Here is a 25,882-nt window from a genome sequence, read left to right as displayed (position 1 = left end):
TGACCTCAGAACATCTGGGGGTGGGGGCATCCAGGGAGGCAAAACAATTGCTGAGCCACCTTTATGCATACCCTGATGCTTGGACCAGCTGGAGACCGAAGAGAAATGACTAGTTTTCATAATGACATGATTGACACTGGGTTTTGTTTGGTTAATGTTGATTTGAAATAGAACTCATGATTGAGGACTTCAGGAACTCAGCCAGAGGTTAGGGGTCTATTACAGGAGTGGGTGGGTGAGGTTCTCTGGCCTGCAATGTGCAGGGGGTCATTCTTAGGGTGACCATATGTCCTGTTTTTAAAAGGACAGTCCCATTTTGGGGGACTTTTTCTTATATAGGTGCATATTACCTCTCACCCCCTGTCCTGTTTTTCACAGCTGCTATCTGGTAACCCTAGTCAATCTAAATGGTCATTAAGGCCAGAAGGGACCATCAAGTCTATGAAATATCATTCTGTGTGGCATGTGTTCCACTGAATACCACCCACTGAGCCAGAAGAAAAATGGGTTTGTGGTGGGATCCAACCCTGGACCACTGTGCCCCCTTAACTCTCCAGCCTGGGCTGTCTCTCACAATGCTAGAGACAAGCAGCAAAACCCTTCAGGTGCTGTTATCACTCAGCCACCAGCATACAGAGACACACCCAGTTAAGTTGCATGAATGCTCTCTAAGCCACTCATAGAGCAGAGGGTTAGACTAAATGACCTCCTGAGGTCCCTTCCATCCCTGATATTCTATGATTCCATAATTCTATGAAACTATACAGAGGGAGACACCAGCCAATCCTCCCAGCCTTGGGCCCCAAAAATGTACCATCTTGCAGTGCTCAAGTCCTTCTCTTGAACAATGCAAGCTCGTTAATTAGTTTGCCACTTCATCAAAGGATAGTGGACATGCACCAGCCTTTGTAGTCTGAGCAGATTCTCCAAGCAATTTAAACAAACTCACTGGGAAAGATAAAACATTAATATAAGTTTATTAACTACAGCAAGATTTTAAGTAGTTATAAGTGATAGGCATAAAGGTCAACAATAGTTATATAAGAAAAAAATAAAGTAAAATCATAGTCTTAATCCTGAACTTTATCAGACTGAGCAATATTTGAATCAAACAGCTTTTCTCACCCCACTGGACGTGGCAGGCAAGGTACAGTTCTTAATACACAGGCTGAATTCTCTTCTCAGGCTGGCACCAGTCTCCTCAGTGCAAAATCTTTGTCTTCCCAGCATTCTTGCGGCCTTCAGCATAAGTGGGGGAGGAGAGAGGTGGTCTCATGAGGCCACTGTCCCTTATTTTATATTCTCAATCATGTCCCAGGAAAGATATTGACCCAGGCAAGTCCTGGTGGGCTTTGAGTCACAGAGTTGAGCAATCCCCATTGTGTGCTGCTTGCGCAACTGTGTCTTACAGAATTGTAAGTCTCTTGTTTACAAGAGATGGTCAATGGCTCATGATAGTCACTTCACGCCTATTTGGGTGTGTGGGTCACCACCTTTGTTGTCACTGGAGATCAAGCAGTGGGTGTCTCCCAAACTTGCAACATATTTCAATAACTACCATATAGCAAAATCTCATAACTTCATACACACTAACAATAGGGGTGCTAGGCGTCTGGTTTTTGATCAGAACCCCCAGTCAAAAAGGGACCCTGGCAGCTCCAGTCTGCACCACTGACCGGGCCGTAAAAGTCTGGTCAGCAGTGCAGCAGGGCTAAGGCAGGCTCCCTGCTTGCCCTGGCTCTGCACAGCTTCCGGAAATGGCTGGTATGTCTCTAGGTGCAGGGTCAGTCAGGGATGCTCTGTGCCCTGCCCCCACCCCAAGTGCCGGCTCCACAGCTCCTATTGACCAGGAACCGTGGCCAATGGGAGCTGTGTGGGTGGCGCCTATGGACGGGGCAGTGCGTGGAGCTGCCTGGCCGCGCCTCTGCCTAGGAGCCTGACATACTGGCCACTTCTGGGAGCCACTTGAGGTAAAGCACTGCCCAGAGCCTGTACCCCTCACCCCCTCCCATGCCCCAACCCCCTGCCCAACACCCTTGCCCCCTCCCACACTCTGAACCCCTTGGCCCCAGCCCGGAGCCCCCTCCTGTACCCTAAACTCATCCCACACCAGAGCCCTCACCCTCCCACCCCAACCCGGAGCCCCCTCCCACTCCCTGAATCCTTCATTTCTGGCCCCACCGCAGAGCCCACACCTCTAGCCATTGCCCTCACTTTCTCCCGCACCCCAGGCTTCTGCCCCAGACCAGTGAAAATGAGCAAATGAGCAAGGGTGGGTGACAGCAAGCGATGGACGGAGGGGAGATGGAGTGAGCGGGGGCCAAGGCCTCAGAGAAGGGGTGGGGCAAAGGTGGGGCCTCAGGGAAGGGGTGGGGCAGAGGGCAAGGAAAGGGTGTTCCGTTTTCTGCAATCAGAAAGCTGTCAACCCTAACTAACAATATACACATTTTGTCAGAACAATGGATTTTTCAGCAGATCATGACCTTTCATATGGTATTTTACATGGCCTTCAAACCTCTGATTAAACGTATTACTCAATGGAAACAGCCCCTATTTCAGTAAAATCACCATGTTGTTAATGCTGGGAACTAGGCTACTGTACATGTTTACTAAATACTTCATACCTTTTGGTACATGTTGTGTTGCATTCATGCAACAGACACTGATAAAAAGAGGCATTACAGTCTATTGAGTGCGTAACATAAGTTTTTAAAATTGTCTAATATATTTACACAGTTGACCTGTTTGAGCATAAAGGCATGGTTCTGGTCTGCTGGGTAAATAAATGTCAGTATTTGTATGCTTTTGTGAGAGATTTATTCTGTCCCACTCCCACACTTTACTGCTACCTAAAGGGAAAAAAAATTAAACCACAAGAAAAACCCTCCTAATTATAAAGTAATATAACAGGACTTCTTTTCAGTACCTACCTTTAAACAAAGAGCAAAATATTGGGAACCAGGAACATCTCAATTCTATTCCTGGCTCTGACAGGGACTCCTTTGTATCCTTGGACAAGTACCATAGGTTTTGTCTACTTAAGGATATTTGTCCTGGTTTAAAGACTGGGGATGTGGGGTTTGGGATGTGAGAGGGGCTCAGGGCTGGGACAGAGGTTTGGGGTGCGGGGGTAAGAGCTGCAGGATGGGGCCAGGAATGAGGGGTTCAGGGTGTGTGAAGGGGCTCAGGGCTGAGGGGTACAGGCTCTGGGGAGGGGATGAGGGGTTTGGGGTGCAGGAGGGGCTCCAGGTTTGGGGGGGGCTCAGGTCTAGGGCAGGGGGTTGGGGTGTGGGAAGGGGTCAGGGCTCTGGGCTGGGGCCAGGGATGAGGGGTTTGGGGTGCAGGAAGGGGTTCTGGGTTTGAGGGGGGGTTCAGGGCTGGGACAGGGGATTGAGGGGCGGGGTTGGGTCATGGATTTACGTCCAGCGGCTCCCAGTCAGCGGCGCAGCCGGGATGCAGAGCCAGGCTTCCCACCTTTCCTGGCATCGTGGACCGCACTGCACCCTGGAAGGAGCCAGCAATAGGTCTGGCTCCTAGGCAGAGGCGCGCAAGCAGCTCTGCATGGCTCTCGCCCGCAGGCACCGCCCCCCATCTCTGCTCCCATTGGCCAGTTCCCAGCCAATGGGAGCGTGGAGCCGGTGCTTGGGGCAGGGCAGTGCACGGAGCCCTGTGGTCCCCCTGCCTAGAAGCTGGACCTGCTGCTGACCGCTTCCAGGGTGCAGCGCAGTGTCGGAACAGGTAGGCACTAGCTTGCCTTAGCTGGGCAGCACTGCCAATGGGATTTTTAACATCCTGGTCAGCGGTGCTGACCAGAGCTGCTAGGGTCCCTGGGTGCTGAGCCAGGTGACCCAATGCCTTACATGCCGCGACCCGAACTTTGAAAAACACTAACCTATGGAAAGGTGCAAGGGGCTGAGGAGCAGGAGTTGTAGGCTCATCTCTTCAACAGAGCATTGTTAATATCAACGCTTACTACTTAGCAAGGTCTTAGACCTCTACTTTGGAATAGAACCCAGGGCTTTAATATGACTGAGCTGTCTCAGTCCCATTGCCTTGTGCATTAAATATGCCAACGCTAAGTGCCTGGCTGTGTTGTCTATAACCCCCAGCTCTAATCACTAGACAAGGACTAAAACTCAGGAATCCTGATACCCAACATTTCACTGCTGTGCCACACATAGCTGGGAGGCAAAGGGGACGCCTTGTTTCCCTCTAGGGCCTGGGCCTAGTACAATAACCTTCTGCTGCTAGTTACTCTTTTAGCTTAAGTGATCTATATTGTGGCTTTGAAGGTCCTTGGCCAAACCCTGCTAATGACCCATGTGGAGAAAAATAGTATGTGATCATGTAATTGAGAACTATAGCATAATACATACACACAAGCAATCTTAACTTGGCATTTCCTAACTTTCAAGAGCTTGCAGCCTTAATGTCTTTTTAACATAGGTTTTTTTTGGGGGGGGGGAAGTAATATGTTCATATCTTTGGGATCTTCTAATACATTAGCATTTAAGGGGGGCTAGATATCTCAGGATCACCAGTTTGAATCCCACCGAGAGTACATTATCAGTTTGAAACCAGCCCAGTACTACAGGGATTAAAAGTTGTTCCCATCTAACAGCTGTTTGGTAGGTCTCAGTTCCAACTCCCACATCACACACTCATTGCTATGCTTTGTACTAATTGGCAGCCTCAGTCTCAACAGACTGCATGAGCCACAAAGACTGAAGTACTCCTACCATCCCTAGAGAAAGCCCTGATACGATTTGGGAGAGCCTAAGGCATGCTGCAGCGCAGTGTATATGGGAATTTTGCCCTGCTGACACCCTGTATTTGAACTGACAACCTCACTCACTAGGGCTGTCAGACCAGTGCCTTTCATTTTGCTTTCATTGGCCTGGTAAGTGTATGCATCCAGGCACAGCTCCACTGGGTGCTGTGTACTGACTCTGAACAGCGGGCACTGTCTGGGGTCCTCCCTCCTGGGCTCTCCCCACCCACGCTAATGATCACATAGACTGATGTCTTTCATCAGTGCTAAGTACACACAATATTTTTTTAAGGCTGAAGTCTAAAAAAAATACGGTTGTATGTAACTTATGTGGCTGATTATATGCAAATATTCAAGTTAGCTTATTAAGTAATTTGCATATAACATCAGACATGGAGCTGCATAAAATTTGGCAGCTCTGCTTCACGAGTCACTGAAGGCAGTATTCAGTCCACTGTTTTGTGTCCAAGTAGTACAGAACATTCAGGAAACAGTGTGATGTTACATATCCTATATGCTGCAGTACCAGAGCATTACCAAGTGGTGAGTTAAACAGTGAGTGTCAGCACAGAGTCCCAGCTTTGACAATAAATTTCCTTGCTTTCATGGATCTAAAATAAATCAGACTTTACAGTGTACCCCTTAATGTAACTTTAATGCAGTTTTTGTGCATTAATTCCCTTCAGGTCCAGTCCTTGTCATTAATACTGTCTATTGGCAAACAAAGGAGGATTTCTTAGAGCAGCGCCTTGCCAGCTTATGAAAATGTTTGAATTGCCTTGGTGTTGCCAGGCAGTCTCATTTGCATTTTCCAAGGACATTTGAGAAAACAAAACTATATCACTGCAAATTTAATTTTACATGCAGTAACCCTGCTTTCAACCCCCCAATGTATCCATTACTTTCTGCTTCCGTAATTAAAATTTTCAGGGAAAATGCACAGGATTAGCAAGTCCTAATTTTCATTGATGAGCTTTAAGTGCTTATCAATAATGGGATCATAGAAATCAGCTTTCACTAAGCTTTATTATGCCATGGTGTCAGATTTTGATTGAGAATCTTGTTCAGCTTATTAAACACATTGGCGCTCAGAACAGCTGCAACATTATAGGTTAGGCATAGGCAACATTTCAGACCGAGCAGTGCACTGAAATCCCATGTCTCTGCATTGTTTCAGTGTGAACAATACTTGTACCTTCCACAGATTCAGTGTTTGGGCTCCTGGGAGCTGATTACAGGAAGAGATTAAAAAGGCTGTCTCTCACACACATGTTCACAGGCAATGGATGACATCTGCAAGAAAAAGCCAGTGCACAGACACTTAGAAAGGAGAAAAATACCCACAATTGGAAGTGCATTGTTTGTATTTGTTTACAAGTCACAACCTGGAAAATGCAAACCTATTCTAATACATGTGTTTATATACGTGTTCAAGATAGATTTTGCTATAAAGTTTGGATGTGGATCTAATCAAGGGGCTAAACTGCCACAATGGGTGGGATCAGGTACTAGGATCTGAGTTTGGATTTGGGGCATCACTAGGTTACAGCACCATAACCCAGGTGTTATGACAACCCAGCGGCGGAAAGTCAAGCCACAAGAGCACTTACAATGGTGTGAGGAATTTGTGAACCCTGTGCTGCTGGCAGTCCCAGAACCAGGTAGCACAGCCCCCAAAATAGCTGGACCTGTCTGGGGAATGAGCCTGGCCAAGGTATCCTGAGATTATGCTGGTTCAGTGCATGTCCTAGAATGCCTCTGCAGGTGGGGCTTCTGGGGAGCGATAGTCACACTTTATAGCTGCTCTCCCACAATGTGACTATGAAGGAAGGCAGAGCTGTATATACGACCTGCCTCTCCCAGGGTGAATCCAAAGTGCACCTTGTGCCAGCTGGGTGAATCCAACCTTGCATGTATCAATTATTATATTTCTCATGTGTAAACCACTTCACAAACACTGGGCCAAATCCTGCTCATCTTACTCAGGCAAGTGGATTCCACTGTACTCAGCTGAGTACAGCAAACAGAAGTTGGTCAATAATCTAATTGGTTTAGAGTATCCAAAGAAGGCAAAGGTGACAAAAATTCTAGTTCTGGAGGAAGTGAAGATTCATTTTCTACATCTGATCAGTCACTTACCTATGTCACTCCATTAACAAAAATGCTGCTATCCTCAGCAAATTGGCTGCTGAAGCAAAGAGTTCATATGTTAAAAGCTTAGGAAGATGAAACATATGTAAATATGTATTACATGGATACACACACAAAAACTGCATATACAGCATAATAAGGTCAGATTGTGCAGCTGTTCTCTGAGCAGAACTCTTGTTGATTTCTCTATCTGACTACAGAATCAGGAGATATACATCTAATACTAACAGTTAATGATACGACTATGATTAGAAAATCTTAATGAGCTTTCCACAGCTTCTCTTGAAAACATTTAATTTTTTTAAGTGAATTCTCCACTTATGAAAAAGTTTTCAAAAGACTCATTCTTGTGTCACGTGCGTGGCAACTGCAATACATTTTTGTGTAAGTTCAAGGGAATGATTTCACTTGGTGCGTTTGCCAGCTGTGTTGTTACAATATCTACACAGGAACATCGAAGGGCTGCATTAGTTTGGGACTCACAAAAAGTAATTCATTATGCATAATGGTGATGTTGGCAGTGCATGCCAAATGGTTAAATCTAATGTAGCATACAGTTTCATTAAGGCACAACAAAATTAATCTATCCCTTCCCACCAGGAGGTTTAAACAAAAGCAATGGGGAAGGAGATGCATGTAAAAAGCAGCAATTCATTAATGAAATGAAGACATGTAAAATAATTAGGTTTAAAACAATAGATTCAAGGACTAAATTAACCCTTTTATTTTCTGTGCAATATGTGCAACTGAGAACCTCCATGTTGTGAGTCATTATGAAAACATGTTCTTAAGTGTCTTCTTATGTCCTTCCATTGAAGACAGGGCATACATTGCTTGACATGAAGCCCCTGTTTCGGTGTAATAACTTTATTTTGCTTTTGCTGAAGTTGTCAATGGAGGGCATTTCCATTCCGCTAAGCACAGCAATTTGACTGCAGATTTTGGTGTGAAACTGCGAAGAGTTAATTCAAAGAAAGCAGGGACATGGTGCTACCACTGTGGTGTACACTAACTTGTGTAATTAATAATATTGGAACTAAGGGACTAATCTAAATCAATGGAGGGACGGCGCTTTCTCCTGTCTGATTAGTAATGATAGTCAAAAGGGACAATTGTCTTTCCTTAATAACTCCTGTGCCCCCATCAACACAGAGGAATTATTGAAAACAATGGTGTGTCCACACAAGATGGATACTGTATGCTTTAAGGCACAAAGGGAAGGGAAAGACTTGAAAACAAGTTTAATTTATTCTGGACAGTAAAATCCCCAGATGCACAGAACCTTGAATTAATTGTGTAATCAGAGAATCGCTGCTTCATAGCACTTTTATTTCCTCATTCAGCTGAATGCGGCACAAGCGTCCCCACACTTTCCCATCAATGGCCATCAACCCTCTTCTGGAGGGAGCAAATCCTCACAAGGGTTCTGTCATGCAATTTGCTCATGGGAATAGGGGAATCAGAGTGGTGCAGTGTCCTTGGGAGGAATTCTGCCTCAGGGAGGCAGGCAGGATTCGTCCCAAGATCTCCAGTGTGCAGGGAGCAAGCCTGCTACTATACCCTTCTGGGGCTGCAGTGTATTCCTCTGGTGTATTGGGTCCACACTGTGGGTGGATATAGTTGGGGGACTGGGGAAGAAAAGTTCATGGCTGGGTCCCTTTTTGTAGTCACCTGCAGAGGTGTGCTAAAGAACTAGTCCCTGCACTTCCCCAAGCATGGAGACTGCACTGCCTTCCCTCTCTTGCTCACCTGTATAAGGGCCTCTCATCCATTACATAAAATACCATTTTGCAGGATGCAAAAATTCCCACTTTCAATTCCTTTAGAAACTTGATGAGGGCCTGAATCACAGCGGTCAGATCCAATTTCCCACAAAACTCTGGAGTGTCAGATCTGGAGTTTTGGTTCAGTCCATCACAGGGACAGGGATTAGACACATTTTGGATCTAGATTCCAAATTCCAGTAGATCCAGGGGCTTGGGGTCTAAGAGAATCTGCCACTGATTCTGTGTTCCAGGCTGCCTGTGTGCCCTGGTATCATGGCACAACATCAGAAGGTCATGCTATTGCTGTTTGTCTTGCAATGATGTGTAAAAGTTGTAGCTTCTGGTTATACAGCCTGAGCCTGTAGATGGAGAAATATTTGAACTTTGGCCCACATTTTCACCCTGAAAGATGGCTACAGACTAAATTCTGCCCCTTCTCCCTCTGTGGTGAAAAGGAGAAGGAAATGGAGTTGTGTGCAGGTTGGAGCTCGCTATTCCAGCTGTGATTTTTTTTTTTTCAAAGGGAACCTAATTCCCTTTGTCCCATTTGAAAATCCCAGTCTCGGTTCCTCTGCCCTAGCTGCTTACAGCAGGGTGCACCAACTGTTTATTACAAATGTTCACCCTTTACCAGAATTTCCCCCTGTATTTTCTCTACCTCAAATATTTTGACCCTGATTCTCCTCTACTTACCCCAGGTCAACATCAGTGTAATGTCACTGATTTCAAAGGAATTATATAACGTAATGCACTTAGACATCGGTGATTGAGATAGGTGACATTTATTTTTGGTTTTAAAGGGGTAGCAGTAGCCTGGAAGGCAGGCACATACCTCTTCTAAAGGATCCGGGCGTCATTGCAGAGTTTTTTCTTCAGTTGTTAAGCATTACTCTTTGAAATTGGTGCATCTCTTTTGCTCTCCTGGTCACACTCTGGTCCATCTGTTTGACCGGTGTGTACACAAATATTTGATTAATCGGTGTTGGTGATATTGTTTCAGGGTTATCTGACAAGCATTAAAATTAATGGACTCTGAAGCAATTCCTGAGGTAGTCACTATGTTCATAGCTATTGATTAAGTGGGAATTTTAAAGATAAATGTGTAGGAAATATATGGATTTTATTATTTTTATTTTATTTATTGAGTAGTAGTGATATGTCACTAGACTGGCCCTGTGTCCTCTTTACAACCCATTAAACTAAGTGGATATTATATATCTAGTGCCTGGAAAGCTCTTAGATTCAGAGGTAAATATTGTTAGCACATGGCTCAGAGGCAAAAGTCCTCCTTCTCTAGAAAGCTGATACATAGCTAAATCATTCTGAATCTTCTAAGAATATAGCACATCTTAACCTCTTATGTGTCAAACTCCCAGTTTACCAGGACAATGCTCTATAAAAATACTTCTGATTGGGCTGTGCTTAACTTAACTGAAGCCCAACTACAAATCCTTTCAGGTTCACGCATTACTAGCCATCATGATAAGGGAGCCTTCATATTTGCTGTCTTCAAAATCCATCTTTTCATCTCCAGCCTCTCTACCAAAACCCTTGCAGGTGCCTTAGTCATTATGCAGACTCCTTCTCACTGCTCTCCTTAAGTCTTGACTTGCTTCCCTCCGCTCAGCCAAACACACAGATGAGAAAATCATCTTCCTCTTCCAGAACAGTGGCCAATCACTCATGTCCTAAAGTCTCTGCCACCTGAGGCCTTCTGTCTGCATTATATTCACATGCTGCTTCTTTACCTTCAAGGGCCTCCCTATCATCATCTTTGCCTACCGCTCTGCTTTCATCACCTAATATTGTCCCCCTTCTGCTCATCTTCATGCCTTATCTCCTACTACTGCCCTTCACTCTACTAGCTTGGCTCCCCTTCATGCCCCCTTTGTCTTGTTCTCTTACCTCTGATGCTGGGCCTCATAGACTCATAGATTCTAAGGTCAGAAGGGACCATTATGATCATCTAGTCTGACCTCCCGCATGATGCGGGCCACAAAAGCTGACCCACCCACTCCTGGAAGAATTCTCTCCCTTGACTCAGCTGTTGAAGTCCCCAAATCATGATTTAAAGACTTCAAGTTGCTGAGAATCCTCCAGCAAGTGACCCCTGCCCCATGCTGTGGAGGAAGGCGAAAAACCTCCAGGGCCTCTGCCAATCTACCCTGGAGGAAAATTCCTTCCCGACCCCAAATATGGCGATCAGCTGAACCCTGAGCATGCGGGCAAGATTCTCTAACCAGACCTTCTGGAAAAGTTCTCTGTAGTAACTTTTAATATCCCATCATTGACCATTGTTACTAATTGCCAGCGATGGCACGTTATTGACCTATTGACTAAAATCACTTTATCCCATCAAACCATCCCCTCCATAAACTGGTGGGCCTGATGCTGGAGTAATTGAAGACAATGGGAGTTTTACTATTGATTTCAAAGGGAGAAGGATCAAAACCTATCTGCCTCTTTTCCTGCTGTCTCCAATGCCTAGAACATTCCTGTTGCCTTGTCTTTCACAACTGATCTCCCCTCATGCTCTCCCTATTGCCAATCCAATCCATGACCATGGCAGGGTTACCATACAAAGCATGAATATATACAAATAATTGCTAAATTACATGAACTCTCCTCTAGCGTAACCTAAATATATAGCACAGCACTCAAATGGTTCCCCAAGAACTGTTCTCTTTCCTGTTGTGTTGTCACCCCACTAATCCTCCCCCAACCCAGGTGATGATGGTTTACTGTATAAATTAGATAGTGACCTTTGCAGTAAGCTTGTTTTACTTTAAATCTGTAAACCACCATATACACCTGTGCACCTAAATAATAAATAGAATATAATATACAGGGCAGCATTTATCCATGGGATCATCTGAGTATGTGTGCCCTTACATTTCAAACATCATCACCCGTGTGAAGAGGAAAGAATCCAGCCTCACTCTCAGATTAAATTGAGTTTCTGGGGCTATAAATGAAAGAAAGCAGGTTTATATTTGTAAACTGAACAGCTTAATCTGGGAGTCATTGAGACACAAGAAACATGGAAACTGATGATGACACTTTCAGAGTCACTCTTTAGCACAGAATCTCACTTTACATTTTCAGTCCTCTGCTAAGCCAAGCCTATACTTTGTGCAGCAGAGAAGAGGGAGGGAAAGGGTTCCCCTTTCTGTTTTCCCAATACTGAGCTATCCTGGGACTGAAACAATTGTGAGGTAACTTAGAGCAGTCAAAGGGCTGGTCTGCATGCTGGCTAGAGCAGTGGTTCTCAACCTTTCCAAACTACTGTATCCCTTTCAGGAGTCTGATTTGTCTTGTGTACCCACAAGTTTCACCTAACTTAAAAACTACTTGCTTACAAAATCAGACATAAAAATACAAAAGTGTCACAGCACACTATTATTGACAACTTGCTTACTTTCTCATTTTAACCATATAATTATAAAATAAATCGTGACCCCCCAGGTTGAGAAACACTGATATAATATATACAGCAGTATAAACAAGTCATTGTATGAAATTTTAGTTTGTATTGACTTCACTAGTGTTTTTCATGTAGCCTGTTGTAAAACTAATCAAATATCTAGATTAGTTCATGTACCCCCGGAAGACCTCTGCATACCTCCAAGAGTACTCATATTCCTGATTGAGAATCATTGGGCTAGAGCATTCCCATGGGGACTGCAGTACCAACAAGGGCCAGATGGAGTGCTGTGAGCTCTGACCTGCTCCTGGTCTGTCCATTATATGGAAGGGAAGGATGGGTGGTGTAAAACTAGTATAGTCATAGGTGGTGGAACTAGGGGTGCTGGAGGTGCTGCCCCCCCCCTCCGGTGAGAAGTGACTTCCATTATATACAGGGTTTACTGTTTGGTGAATGACTCAGCACCCCCACTATAAAAATTGTTCCATCACCCCGAGTATAGCTGGCTCTATACAGTCAAGTAGTCCCCTGCATCGGGTGGCATCTTTGGCTGCCCTTTTAAGGCAGCATCCTGGCTGCTTTGCACCGCTTCAAGCCAGGAACAGAAGTGCTGACCCTACATCTATTTCAAAATCATGATCACCAGCTGGCAGATGATTATAGTGTACATCCTTTCTTCCATCAGACTAAGAGAACTTTTGAAATTAATAGAATCCTGGAAAATTCCAATGGCCTTGTTTTATTTTTATATTAACAAATTGTTTAGTGAGATTGCGGGTGCAGACCTAAATTCTGCCCTCAGTTAGACCCATGTATCCCCTCTGAAATCAGTGAGCTTTTCTGTTGTAACTAAAGGCAGAATTTGACTTGCCCTGTACTATGTATTACCTCTCTGTGAGACAGAAAATGTTTGCAAGAATGGAGAACATTTTTACTAGATTCTTTTTTCAGATAAAAGATAGTGTATGACTCATTCAATTCTTTTTTAAACTATTCTATATTTACTGTTTTATATAGTCATTCTGGCCATTAATGTGCTGAACAATTACTTATAATCTGCACTTGCCAAAGTTTGTCGCTTATTACTGCAATAAATCAGTCATAACTGGTATAATCATGGAGTCAGAAGCAGGGAAAAGAGAAATTCTAAACTCATGCCAGCTTTGTGGTGTCAGAATTTCCCAGTGGAATCAAATCTGGAGGTTTGAGTGCCATTTTAAACACCAGAGGGGTAGTCGTGTTAGTCTGAATCTGTCAAAAGCAACAGAGGGTCCTGTGGCACCTTTGAGACTAACAGAAGTACTGGGAGCATAAGCTTTCGTGGGTAAGAACCTCACTTCTTCAGATGCAAGTCAATTTTTAAACACCATATTCTTAAGACTGGTTCAAAAAGAAAGCAAAGGGGTAACAGCTCACTGACCCTCTGCCATCCTGGCTAAATAAGCAAATGTCAAAAGGTGAGTTACATTGACAGAAAAGAAGAGAAAAGGTTATAGCAGATAAAAGGGAGTGGCAATGAAGGACCATTAGATATTGTACCATAGCGGAAGTGATCATCCTCTGCTGTCAATTCATGCAGTTCATTTGAAAAAAACCAACAGCCCATATAGGACCAGATCTTGGGGGATGGCCATTGTGATCACATGCATACCATGGTTGTCAGCTAACAACATACAGCACCTGCAGCACCAAGAAAAGAACACATGTTCTTTCATTCCAAAAACATAGGTTTCTGCCTCCCAAGGTAAAGGAGACACTCCAGTAATTCGAGAAAAAAGGGGGAACTGAAAAACATGGCCACTTGCCTGTCAGAGTGGTGTGATACACATGCACACAATAGTACATTGGGCTATGCAGCTATAAATATTCAGTGTTCAGGAACATGGCTTACCTAAGGTAGGATGAGCAAGGAATTCCATGATCAATTATGTAGCACAGGGGTGGGCAAACTTTTTGGCCCGAGGGCCACAGCTGGGTATAGAAATTGTATCACGGGCCATGAATGCTCACAAAATTGTGGTTGGGGTGTGAGACGGGGTGAGGGGTCTGGTTGGGGGTGTAGGCTCCATGATGGGGCCAGAAATGAGGAGTTCAGGGTGCGGGAGGGGGCTCTGGGCTGGGGCAGGGGTTGGGGTGCAGGAAGGGGTGCAGACTCTGGCTGGGGGTGCTGGCTCTGGGGTGGGGCTGGGGATGAGGAGTTTGGGGTGTAGGAGGGTGCTCCGGGCTGGGATCGAAGGGTTCGGAGGGCAGAAAGGGGATCAGGGCTCGGGCAGGGGGTTGGTGCGTGGGGAGAGGTTCAGGAGTGCAATCTCCGGGCGGCGCTTATCTCAAGCGGCTCCCAGAAGCAGTGGCATGTCCCTTCTCCAGTTCCTATGCAGAGGCGTGGCAAGGTGGCTCAGCACACTGCCCCATCCACTGGCACCGCCCCTGCAGCTCCCATTGGAGCGCCGGAGGAGGCCATTGGAAAGGGGCCATTGGAGCATGTAGGAGCTGGAGGGGGACCATACCGCTGCTTCCAGGAATCATGTGGAGTGGCCCCCAACCCTGCTCCCTGGCTGGAGTGCCAGAGTGGGGGAAGCCCTAGACCTTGCTCCCCAGCGGGAGTTTGAGGGGCAGCTTAAAATCGCTGGCAAGCTGGATCTGGCCCCCCGGGCCATAGTTTGCTCACCCCTGGTGTAGCACAATGTGGACCAGATTCTGCTCTGTATAAAACTGATGGAAAACCCAAATAACCTGATGTCAGTGGGGTTATTCGGGCTTTCCACCAATATAACTGAGATCACAATCTTGACATATATGCTGAAATCACTTCTGTGCACATATACCTGTTATTCCCTCTTTTCTCTGTAATGTTTCATACATGAAATCACAGAAATGCTCCTAATGTGCTTTTCTGGTCCTTTTCTCTTAGCATTGCTCCATCATTGTTTCTTATTTACAGTAGAAACTTAGAGTTACGAACTGACCAGTCAATCACACACCTCATTTGGAACCAGAAGTACGCAATCAGGCAGCAGCAGAGCCAAAAAACCAAACCAAACCAATACAGTACTGTGTTAAACATAAACTACTAAAAAAAAAGAGAGAGAGCACCATTTTTCTTTTGCATAGTAAAGTTTCAAAGCTCTATTAAGTCAATGTTCAGTTGTAAACTTTTGAAAGAACCACCATAACGTTTTGTTCAAAGATACGAACATTTCAGAGTTACAAACAAACATTCCCGAGGTGTATGTAACTGAAGCTTTACTGTATATGATCATGTACAGTATCTACAAGTGATAAATTAGCCTTATGGACAAAAAATAAAACCTATAAAGCTGTAGAGATGATCTTTTTCCATGGAACTAATTTAAGACAAAAGCTGCTTTTAAAGGAACACTATAAAGGCTGATTAGTTTTAAAATTAGATGGGCAAGCTGTATTTGTAAATATGGGCTTCCTCGGCACTCCTCTGCTTTATACAGCTTCTCTTCTTGTGAGCTGGAATGTGCAAGAATTCTACTGTCTCTCGCTATGCACAAGTACACTGAGACACACTGCACACATACATACACAGAATCATGCCACTCTGGCTTTGGCTTTGTAAGGCTGATTAGCAGGGTAGTTTCATTTGAAAAATATTGCCTTTGAATAGTTAAGGGACTATTCAGGATCAGAAGCAACAGTTAAAAATAAATGTACATAACACCACTTAGATAAGTATAGATCAAATTATTTAACTATATTCCTTATGTCTACTGCGTAGGTGGCCACACATTTAAAGCCACAAACAATCAAAATTGTGAAACAGATCTTAAAAAAGAACCTCCTTAAAAGAACCCCCAACCACTCACCAACCCAAAACAAAAATATATGAAGAAATTGGCAGTCATCCACAATTTTGGGTAACAGCATGAAGTAATAAGACTCAAATCCAGCAACAACAATCTGCAATCCCTTGTCCTCCAAACATACAGAGTTATGGGATGCCAGCCAAGGAAATACTAGAACATTTAATGGAATGAATAAATAAAATTTACAAATCTAAAAGTTGTAGGCCTATTTTCATGCTTTTGCTTTCTCTTTTTACATGACTTTATCCTTTATCTCCTCCCCATTCCTCCTGACTGAAACATGCTCAGAGCAAAGAGCTAAATGCTGCTCAGTGGCGCAATGCCATGCATTAAAGAAAATCCCAGCATAATTTAACAGATACTCAAATCTTCTACATAGACAGAAGAGTAAATCACTGAATAAGTTATGGTTAATGTATAATAAACAAGGAAAAATTCTCAAATAAACAAGAAGCAACCATTTTGACACTTTCTTGAGCAAAATAGGGCTCAAACAACTGGATTTGCCACTAGACAGCCAAAAGTTTCAAGGTTGTTATGAGGTAAGATCAATAGCTTTAAATAAAATGGTTAACATAGTTGTGAATTTAACAACAATTTTTAAATGATTGAATTTATCCTTATAAGAACTTTAGAACTTTTCAGAATCTATCTGTAGTAAACCCACTTGAGCACCCATTCCAGGATTTCTTATTGGTCCTACTTTACATTGTCAACTTAGAATCATGCTGAGAAATGGGGATGCAAAGTTTGCATCAAGATACAGATCCTTACTTTTCAAAAGTTTGGGGGAATTTGAATGTAGGCACCTATCTCAGATTGTTAGAGAGGGATAAGCCATGATGTCTGGCTCAGGATATAAACTACTCCAAAATTCAAGGGCTTGGGCCAATCTCTTGTAGGAAGGAAGTATAATTAAAATAATAGCAACAATGGAGAGAAATAGCAGCCATAGTAATTTAGGGCTTGATCTTGCAAGGTGTTGAGCACTCTGGTCCATTCCAGCAAAGCACTTACACATATTCTTAATGTTAAGCATGTAAGTAGTCCTCTTTACTTCAGTGTAAGAGCTTTGCTGGATCAGGTCAGGATATTCAGTACCTTGCAGGATAAAGCCCTTAGGGAAAATCTTTGGACCAACACCTGGTCTGAGTGGCTGTGCCGGGTGCAGAGTATATGGGAGTAGCCAGTGAGCTGAAGCTATCTCAGGCTACATCTACACTACGTGGGGGGGTCGATTTAAGATGCGCAAATTCAGCTACGTGAATAGCGTAGCTGAATTTGACGTATCGCAGCCGACTTACCCCGCTGTAGGGACGGTGGCAAAATCGACCTCTGCGGCTTCCTGTCGACAGCGCTTACTCCCACCTCCGCTGGTGGAGTAAGAGCGTCGATTCGGGGATCGATTGTCGCGTCCTGTTGGGATGCGATAAATCGATCCCCGAGAGGTCGATTTCTACCTGCCGATTCAGGCGGGTAGTGTAGACTTAGCCTCAGTCTTGTAGCTTTTGCAGACAAGCAATGGGGCTGCATGTTTTGAATGCCTGACCTTTCAGTGTTCATTATCACCAGCTCTTTATAGAACCCCCAGCACAGAACTGTTGAAATTAGTATGACTTTTGGATTTCCTTTTGACATTTAGGGGATTAATTAGTGGTAATTTAGGGTTAGCAATAATAGACATGCTCCACCATTCTCTGAATAATTGTTACTACCAAAAAAAGACTAGAAATGCGTATACATGTCATGGAAACTGGTTTAGTCATTATTCTTTTATTGGTTTTATATATATGGCACCTAAGAAATACTCTAAACTCCCCATAGATGCATGCATTTAGCTACCTTTTATGAGGTCTTGTTACAGCATAACTTTAAAATGGGAAGACATTTGCTTCTGATGGTTTATGGTGGTATTTATGTAAATACATGCGGATTTATGAAAACACTTTTTTTGTTAGAGGCTATTGGGAGGTATACAGATGGGTTCCCCCCAAAAAAGTTCCATGTAAGAATGGATCTTCTTGCCCCTACTTCTTTCTAGCCTTCCTTGCCCTGTCTCATCCTTTGCCCTGCCATACATGGAACAGGGCACTGTGCAGTGGTTATGCAGCCCTTCTGAAGGCAGCCACTCCTACACTGACAAGAGGCCCACCAAGCAGCTATAGAAAAGGGGGCTGCAATTAGATCTTAGATTCCAAACCAGTTCCCATTAAAATAAATGTCAAAAATTCCCACTTAGAAACAGGATCAAGTTCTTAATGGAGGCCAGCAAAGCAGTGAGTTATTTTTAAAATAGCCTTGTTGAAGATTCCTGTTTTGATTTATTCTGATGTAACAAATATTTATTTAGCTATTTAATCTGTTATTAAAAATCACTGGAATTTTCCCATAGACAAAGCAAAGGGCACTGAGGGAAGACTGGAGATTGCATACGTAAACCCCTGAAAGTGTGAATGGCTTTGATACGCTTCAGGCAAGGATCCAAACTTTTTGATTCTTATATGAACTGGCCAAAAATCTCCTAGCCTTCGGACAGTTTTTCTACCAGCACAGGTTTTCCTACCACCTCAACTGTTTCAACCCTACGATCTCATGAACTGGGGAACCATTTGGGGTGGGGAACATGCATCTTGCTTGTCTATTATACAGAGTCCAATAGGCTGATACAACAGCTGTGGATGAGCCCGTCATAAAGCAGCCCCAGCCCTATCTCTGTTGCAACAATCTTGCCCCCTACATGGCAACAGAGAGGCAGGGAGTGGGGTAAGAGGAGCCACATCTGCTCTGTGACCCTGGAGGTTCCCCCTACATTGGGTGATCGTCCCAGGGTCCTGCTATGCCTGCGGTGTGGTGTCAAGCAGCCAGAATCTGAGCCAGCATTGCTCCTATATTATTGCTAGGAACCGCTTTTATCAGGCACATTTCACAGAGTGGAATTTTCCCTCTTTCTCATAGCTGGTTTCGGTGGAATTATTAGGAAATGATATCAACACAAAATCATATGTACTATGAAAAATAATCATAGGTCTTTTACTATGTTGCATAACAAATATGGTTATAAAGATGTCCGCCTATGAGCCAGATTTGAGAATCTTACTGGAAAATGAGAAAAAGCAACAGGCAAGTGCCAATACTAGTCAGACTTTGTACTACCTTTCCTTTTTCAGGTTGCTATATGGTGATTTACCTGGTATAACACCTTACTGGCATTATGGCTGAAATGTTTTTTAGCCCATGGGACTCCCTATTTGTGTCTGGCAAAGAATGTAGCAATAATCAAGTGGTAGACAGACTGCGAGAAGACTGAGACAGTCACAGAGGATTCAAAATCTCTGTCTTCCTTACATATGACTGTGAATAGTGTCTAGTCAAATAGGGGTAGAAATACGAATAAGGTCATCTGGGACCAGAATCCTAGCACTTTGGTATAAACAATTTGTGGCTTTAGTCAGAACCAGAAGGAGCAATGCTGAAATAACCCTCTTCTTCTCCTCCAAGTGCCTCCTGTGGTTTTGTGTGTGTGTGTGTGTGTGTGTGTGTGTGAGTGAAGCTTTTAGTTGTTAAACTGGTTTACAAAGGAGCAATAAAGTCATTCCCAGGATCACCTAGTACATTTTGTGTGTGACCTGTATTTATGTCTAGGGGCAGCACTCTCTTTGGTCAGCATCAAGAATCCCATTGGCTTTCATCAAACAATAACAGAGGGTTGCTGTATGTACATAACAAATCCCCCCTTTCCTCACAACTCTCATGACTTAAGGTTTTGATACAAACTTGAAAGGCAGAGCAGGTTTGTTGACTGATTCACTGAAGGACTGCAAAGCTTTCAAGTGAGTCTGACCTGATCTTTGGTTTCACAGTGAAACCAGGCAAAGTGCAGAGTTTCACGTGTTTTCTATGAAATCAGGTGAACTTTGGTGTTTTTGTCTTGGCTTTGTTTTCAGTTTTTCTGTTCTTTCAAATCTGAAGCTCAGAGCCACAGGTACAAAAGTGAGGAGACTGAAAAAGCAAATAATGTTGGCATTAACTAGAGATGTACCTCCGGTGCAATATTTATTCTATGGCGATGGTTGCTACAAAAAATCTTAAGGATATATCTGAATCCAGACTTCCCAAATGTTCAAGGGAGTTGAGATCCAGAGGTTTGGCACGTTACAACAATAAGGGACAGCTGCAAAGTTTGGGTCGGGTTCTGAACTTCCTCTTAATTTGCAGGGGGTGATCAGATCTAGTGTTTTTGTTCTAACTCCTCTCTAGCACAAACTACTGAGATGTGAAACTGCTGAGTTTTGCTCCAGTTCAAGTATTTTCTGTATGAAACACCTGTTACTTGAATATAGAATCCTAATAATTATTACTAAATTACAAGAAGTTCAGAAACAAATGTTTAATTCCAAAAACTGGATAAGAAGCAGACAGGAGAGGATGAAAAAAAGGACTTTGCCATTTGCCCATATTGCAGAGTTTGGGTAGACTGAAATTATGTCATTTCTAGGAGTCTGAACCTTATGCACGAAAGATTAAGCAACTTGTGAGAGACTCAATGAAGACAATTAAGAAAATAGTCAAAGGATTTGTTGGAAAGATGAACCCTATGAAGCAGAGTGGAAAATATGACTTTGAAGCTGGACAATATAACTGCAAGTGCCATCAAAGGACAAATATGAACTATCTACTGAACTTTGTGAAGAAATCCAGGATTAGGCAGTTCCAGTCACTGGAATCTCATTATGAACCATTTTGTCCTACGGTTCACAGCTTGGAAGGGTTCAAGAAAAATGAGTGGAGTGTTAAAGTACAAAAGCTACTAGGCATAGGCGGCGAATTATATGGGCTTGTGGTGCCCATGCGCCACCAATATTCAGGAACATGGGTCTGGCTCCACCAATGTTCAGGCTTATATTTTCAGAGCCATTCCTGTCCATAGGACAGACTGGGGCAACCGGCCCAGGCTCCGTATTTTGGGGGCCCCATGCTTCAGGGGGACACGGGGTCCAACGTGACCGGGGGCTTAGCGGGAGGCCTGGCACCAGCAGCAGCGAGTGACCCGGCCCCAGCCCGCCCCACCCTGCTCCTCTTCTTCCTGCCCCTGCTCCGCCCCCATCCCCACTCCACCCTTTCCCGCAAGCCCCCGCCCTGCCTCTTTCCAGCTTCCACTCCCTCCCCTGAGCGACCTTGGGAGCCGAGGGGGTGGGAGGGGCTGGGGCCAGGTCACTCGCTGCTGCCGGTGCCAGGCCCCCTGCTAGCTCTCCAGGCCGCCCTGGACCCCACATCCGCCTGAAAAGTGGGGCCCCCCCAAAGCACGGGGCGCGGGCGGTTGCCCCAGTCTGTCCTATGGACAAGACAGCTCTGCTTGGGCCCATTCTGGGCACCACCAAAAATTATACAAACCTGGTGCCCATGCTAATAGGTGAAAGTCTTAAGCAGCCACTCCCATAAGTCCTGGAACTAGGGGTGCTGCAGCACCCCCTGGCTTGAAATGATTTCCATTATATGCAGGATTTGCAGTTTGGTTCAATGGTTCTCAGCACCCCCACTATACAAATGGTTCCAGCACCCCTGGCCACTCAAAGAACCAGGAAAATCAGTCTGCTATCAGGAGAATTCTTTTAACTAAATGTCAGACAAAATGTTACTGGGGATGACATACAAATAGCTTACAGTGGGTGCTTAAAACAGTAGTTCGCCTATCAGTAGGTGGTCTTTAGTGGATGCTGTATATACATGGATTAAACAATATACTTTGTTAAAATGTTTAAAAGAAACTGGACTTGCCAAAATCAAAATAATCTGTTCTGGGAAACAGGCCTCCAGTCTGAGTAATGGACCCAATATGGCTTTTTCTGGAGCGGAGCGTGAACACCTACATATTTTTAAATGGCAGAAGTTTCCCTTTATTAGAATAAGCAGGAACAGATTTCAAGACGTGGTCACTGAAATGATCAGATTCAAATTGAAACGTTTGGATGTTCTCTTGTCTTATTGCTCTGAGTAAGACATTCCTGAATTAAAAACTTGGAATGAAGTTAAAGAAAAAAATTAAAGTGAATTATATTGCTTGTGAAATGTGCCGGAATGGTAGCCCTGGAGACTGAAATCTTCCCTTCCTCCAAAGAACAATAACAGTGCAAGCTCTCCCATTCCTTCCTGAAAATGTGCTTCAGTAGGAAGACATATTTCTAGAGTTGTGAGGGTACTTTAATTCCCAGCATGAATTTTCAATGCACACCAGCGGCGGCTCCAGGCACCTGCGCTCCAAGCGCGTGCCTGGGGCGGCAAGCCGTGGGTGGCAAGCTGCGGTGGGCACCCTGCCAGTCCCTGCGGGGGCAGCAGTCAGGCAACCTTCGGTGGCTTGCCTGTGGGAGGTCTGCCGATCCAACGGCTTTGGTGCAATTCGGCGGCGGATACGCCGAAGCCGTGGGACTGGCGGACCTCCCGCAGGCATGCCGCCGAAGCCGCAGGACCGGGGACCTCCCTCAGGCATGCCGCCAAAGGCAGCCTGCCTGCCGTGCTTGGGGTGGCAAAAAAGCTAGAGCCACCTTCCTGTTTAGATTGCCACAAGTGTAGAATTAGCACCGACTGCGACTTTAAGATGTTTGTGATGCAGATACTTACGTGCTAGGGACTGAATTAAGAAAATCAGCTCCCTGTGCATAGTGTAGCAAACAGGATGGATATGACTCATTGATCCATCACCAGTGAAAAGCCTGAGCCATCCAGTTTCCTGGTTGTGCTGCTCTGTTTCAATAAAGGAGCTGAATATCTGGATGAGAATTCCAAGGGCCTGTTGAGAAGCATTTGTTGTTTTTCTAATTTTATTGTGCTTTACATGGACTTTCTCAAGTTTCCTTCTCTTGTTGTGCTTAAATATGGAAAGGACTAACTTCATGGTTACCATTGTTTATCTAAAACACTCTTCTTGTAGAAACTTGTTGTGTCTCTGTTTGTCTTATGATTGCTTATAAGCAGCAACCATGGGTCTTCACACTCACATCACACTAGGGCGTGTTATCATTTTCAATGAGTGTCAGCCAAACACAAGTCTTTCAACATCCACACATAGCTTGGTCACAAACAATGTGTTTTGGTTAGCATTACTGTTGTGTTTTGGTTAGCATAGTGATTTCCTTAAATAAACAAAGTCCCTATTGACAATCAATATTAAACTATGTTAGCTACAACCATGCCTTGGGCTATTTCCTCTACAGTTTCCTACGACTGTTTCCCCTTGTAACTGAAACACATGAGATGCCAAGGATGGGGATGGGGTGGAGGAAGAAGTGGACCACCTCCTCCAGCAAGAAACAAAGCTTTTTAGCAAGGAAGATTTTCTCCTTGAGGCTCTGCTTTTAAACTTAGGGCTCAGAGGTTGTAATCAAAGGAATTTACAGAAAATACCCACGTCAGGTCCCCACCAACTGGGTGTAGAGCTCTATTTTCTCAGAGCCTCCTGTTCTCTGATTATCAGGATGCTGTTCCTATAGAGTTTCCTGGCTATCCTCCAAGCACCTGACTGGGCCTTCATTCTGCACTGCTGAGGGAGATCACAGCAAGGTATTAACTTCCTGTTTGGTTGTATTCAGATAAGGGCTCTGCATCTTGTCATACACACACTTTTCCAGGTCATCATGTCCGTTCCATGATAGGGTATTTCATAAGAAGATAATCAAGTTGTATGACTTTTCAATTGCATCAAATGTAGAACTCACTCCGTAATCCTTATATATAAATCCCTTTGGAACATCATTGATACTATCTACAAGTTTTAGACAATGATCCTGAATTCACTCCTATATAGGATAGGTCTTAAAATCTCATACATTTTTTCTAATTGTGGCTCTGGGATGTTTGTGTGCAGAACTTATATCTGAGAAAATCTCTTGGGCCAAATTTTCAAAACATCAGGCACGTAGAGATGCATTCAGAAAAGGGCCTGCAACTGCATGTCTAGTTTATATTTGCAGTTACCTCATTTTCATTCTCAAATGGTTGGTAAGGTGCCTACCTTGCCACCCATATGCACAGTCAATTTGCATGAAAATTAAGATAGTTTCATAGAATCGTAGAACTGGAAGGGATCTCAAGAGGTCATTTAGTTCAGTCCTCTCCACTCATGGCAGGACTAAGTATTATCTAGACCATCCCTGACAGGTGTTTGTTTAAGCTGCTTTTAAAAATCTCCAATGATGGAGAGTCCACAACCTCCCTAGGCAATTTATTCCAGTGCTTAACCAGTTAGAAAGTTTTTCCTAATGTTCAACCTAAACCACCCTGGCTGCAATTTAAGGCCATTGCTTTTGTCATATCCTCAGAGGTTAAAGAGAATAATTTTTCTCCCTCCTCCTTGTAACAACCTTTTATGTACTTGAGACCTGTTATTGTGTTCCTCCCAGTCTTCTCTTCTCCAGAGTAAAAAACAAACAAACATTTTTTTCAGTATTCCTTCAGAGGTCATGTTTTCTAGACCTTTAATCATTTTTGTTGCTCTTCTCTGGACTGTTTCCCATTTGTCCACCTCTTTCCAGAACTGGACACAATACTCCAGTTGAGGCCTAATCAGCATGGAGCAGAGTGGAAGAATTAATTCTCATGTCTTGTTTACAACACTCCTGCTAATATATCCCAGAATGTTTGCTTTTTTTGCAACAATGTTACACTGTTGACTTATATTTAGCTTGTGATCCACTATGACCCCCAGATCCCTTTCCACACTGCTCTTTCCGAGGTAGTCATTCCCCATTTTTTTCCACACACGAATTAAGTGTGTACACTTTTGTGCTTGATCTTCTATGCCCAACTTTTTGAAAACTAGATCCTCTGTGTCTGGTCTCTGAGCAAATATTCAACACCGTTTTAGAAAAGGAGTATTATGAGCTTTATCCATTTACTGTTGAAGTCAGTAGGAGGTTTGCAATTGGCTTCAGCTGGAAAAGGATGGCATATTATTTTAGAAGTAGCTATCTTTCTTTTCTTGCAAGTGTTTATTGTAATGCCTGGCAAATCTCACATGAAGATATTTGAGCTGCCATTACTGTTTGTCTGCACTTTCCTAAGGCCACAGTTGCTAAAGCTCACTTGTCTAACTTTTTTTTCACTGTAAATTTTTGAAATCCTGTGTGTTAAAAATGCTTCATCATAACAAAACCTTCGAAAGTGCACAAAGGGATATTGCTTTTGCCTTACTCCAGAAGATCACATGCTTTAATTCTGCTTTAGGAAAACTAATCATATTCAGCATATGAGAAGAAGAGCTGCATACAGTTGGAGATGACATGATCATTTGCTTTGGATGTAAAAATGAAGGACCATTAATTTTATAGCATTAAATGAAGTAGTGTTAGATCCTTAAAATTAGCTTCAATGATTACATTTCAAAGACATCTTCACAAATGAATGGAGGAAGTATATATCTATATATACTGAAGAGGGGAAAGGATTATATTAATCCAACTCCATATACCATATCTCTGTATATGTAAATACATATGCTATGTCAGATTTCTTCCTCTAAAATTGGATTAATTGCTCTGCACAATTAATGGACATAAATCTAAAATGACAATTGAAGGGCATCAATCTCCTTGTTGATCTCCAGTTATTTATGATTCTCTGCATATGAGCTGCACAGTAGAAATTCTTCACTACCTACAGCATAGTCCAGCTGTGAGAAGGCTTACCTGACTCCCACTCCAAATACATTTGATGATATCTAGAGCTAAACTTATTTATGTTATTGGTTCTAGGTTTCTTGTCCTGGATCACGAATAAAAGGAAAGAGTTATGGCAGAATGGGATCAGATAGACTGGTATCGCACTATAGTTAGAAAAAGATACTTCACAGAAACCAAATAAGAAAAGAGCCAGAATCTCATCCTAAGAATAGCCACAGGATAAATCAAGGAAATCATGGGTTCTATCAATTGTATTGGAGAGAAAA

The sequence above is a fragment of the Trachemys scripta genome, chromosome 6 (assembly GCF_013100865.1).
Source record: "Trachemys scripta elegans isolate TJP31775 chromosome 6, CAS_Tse_1.0, whole genome shotgun sequence".
Classification (NCBI taxonomy): Eukaryota; Metazoa; Chordata; order Testudines; family Emydidae; genus Trachemys; species Trachemys scripta.
This window is presented reverse-complemented; position numbering follows the sequence as displayed.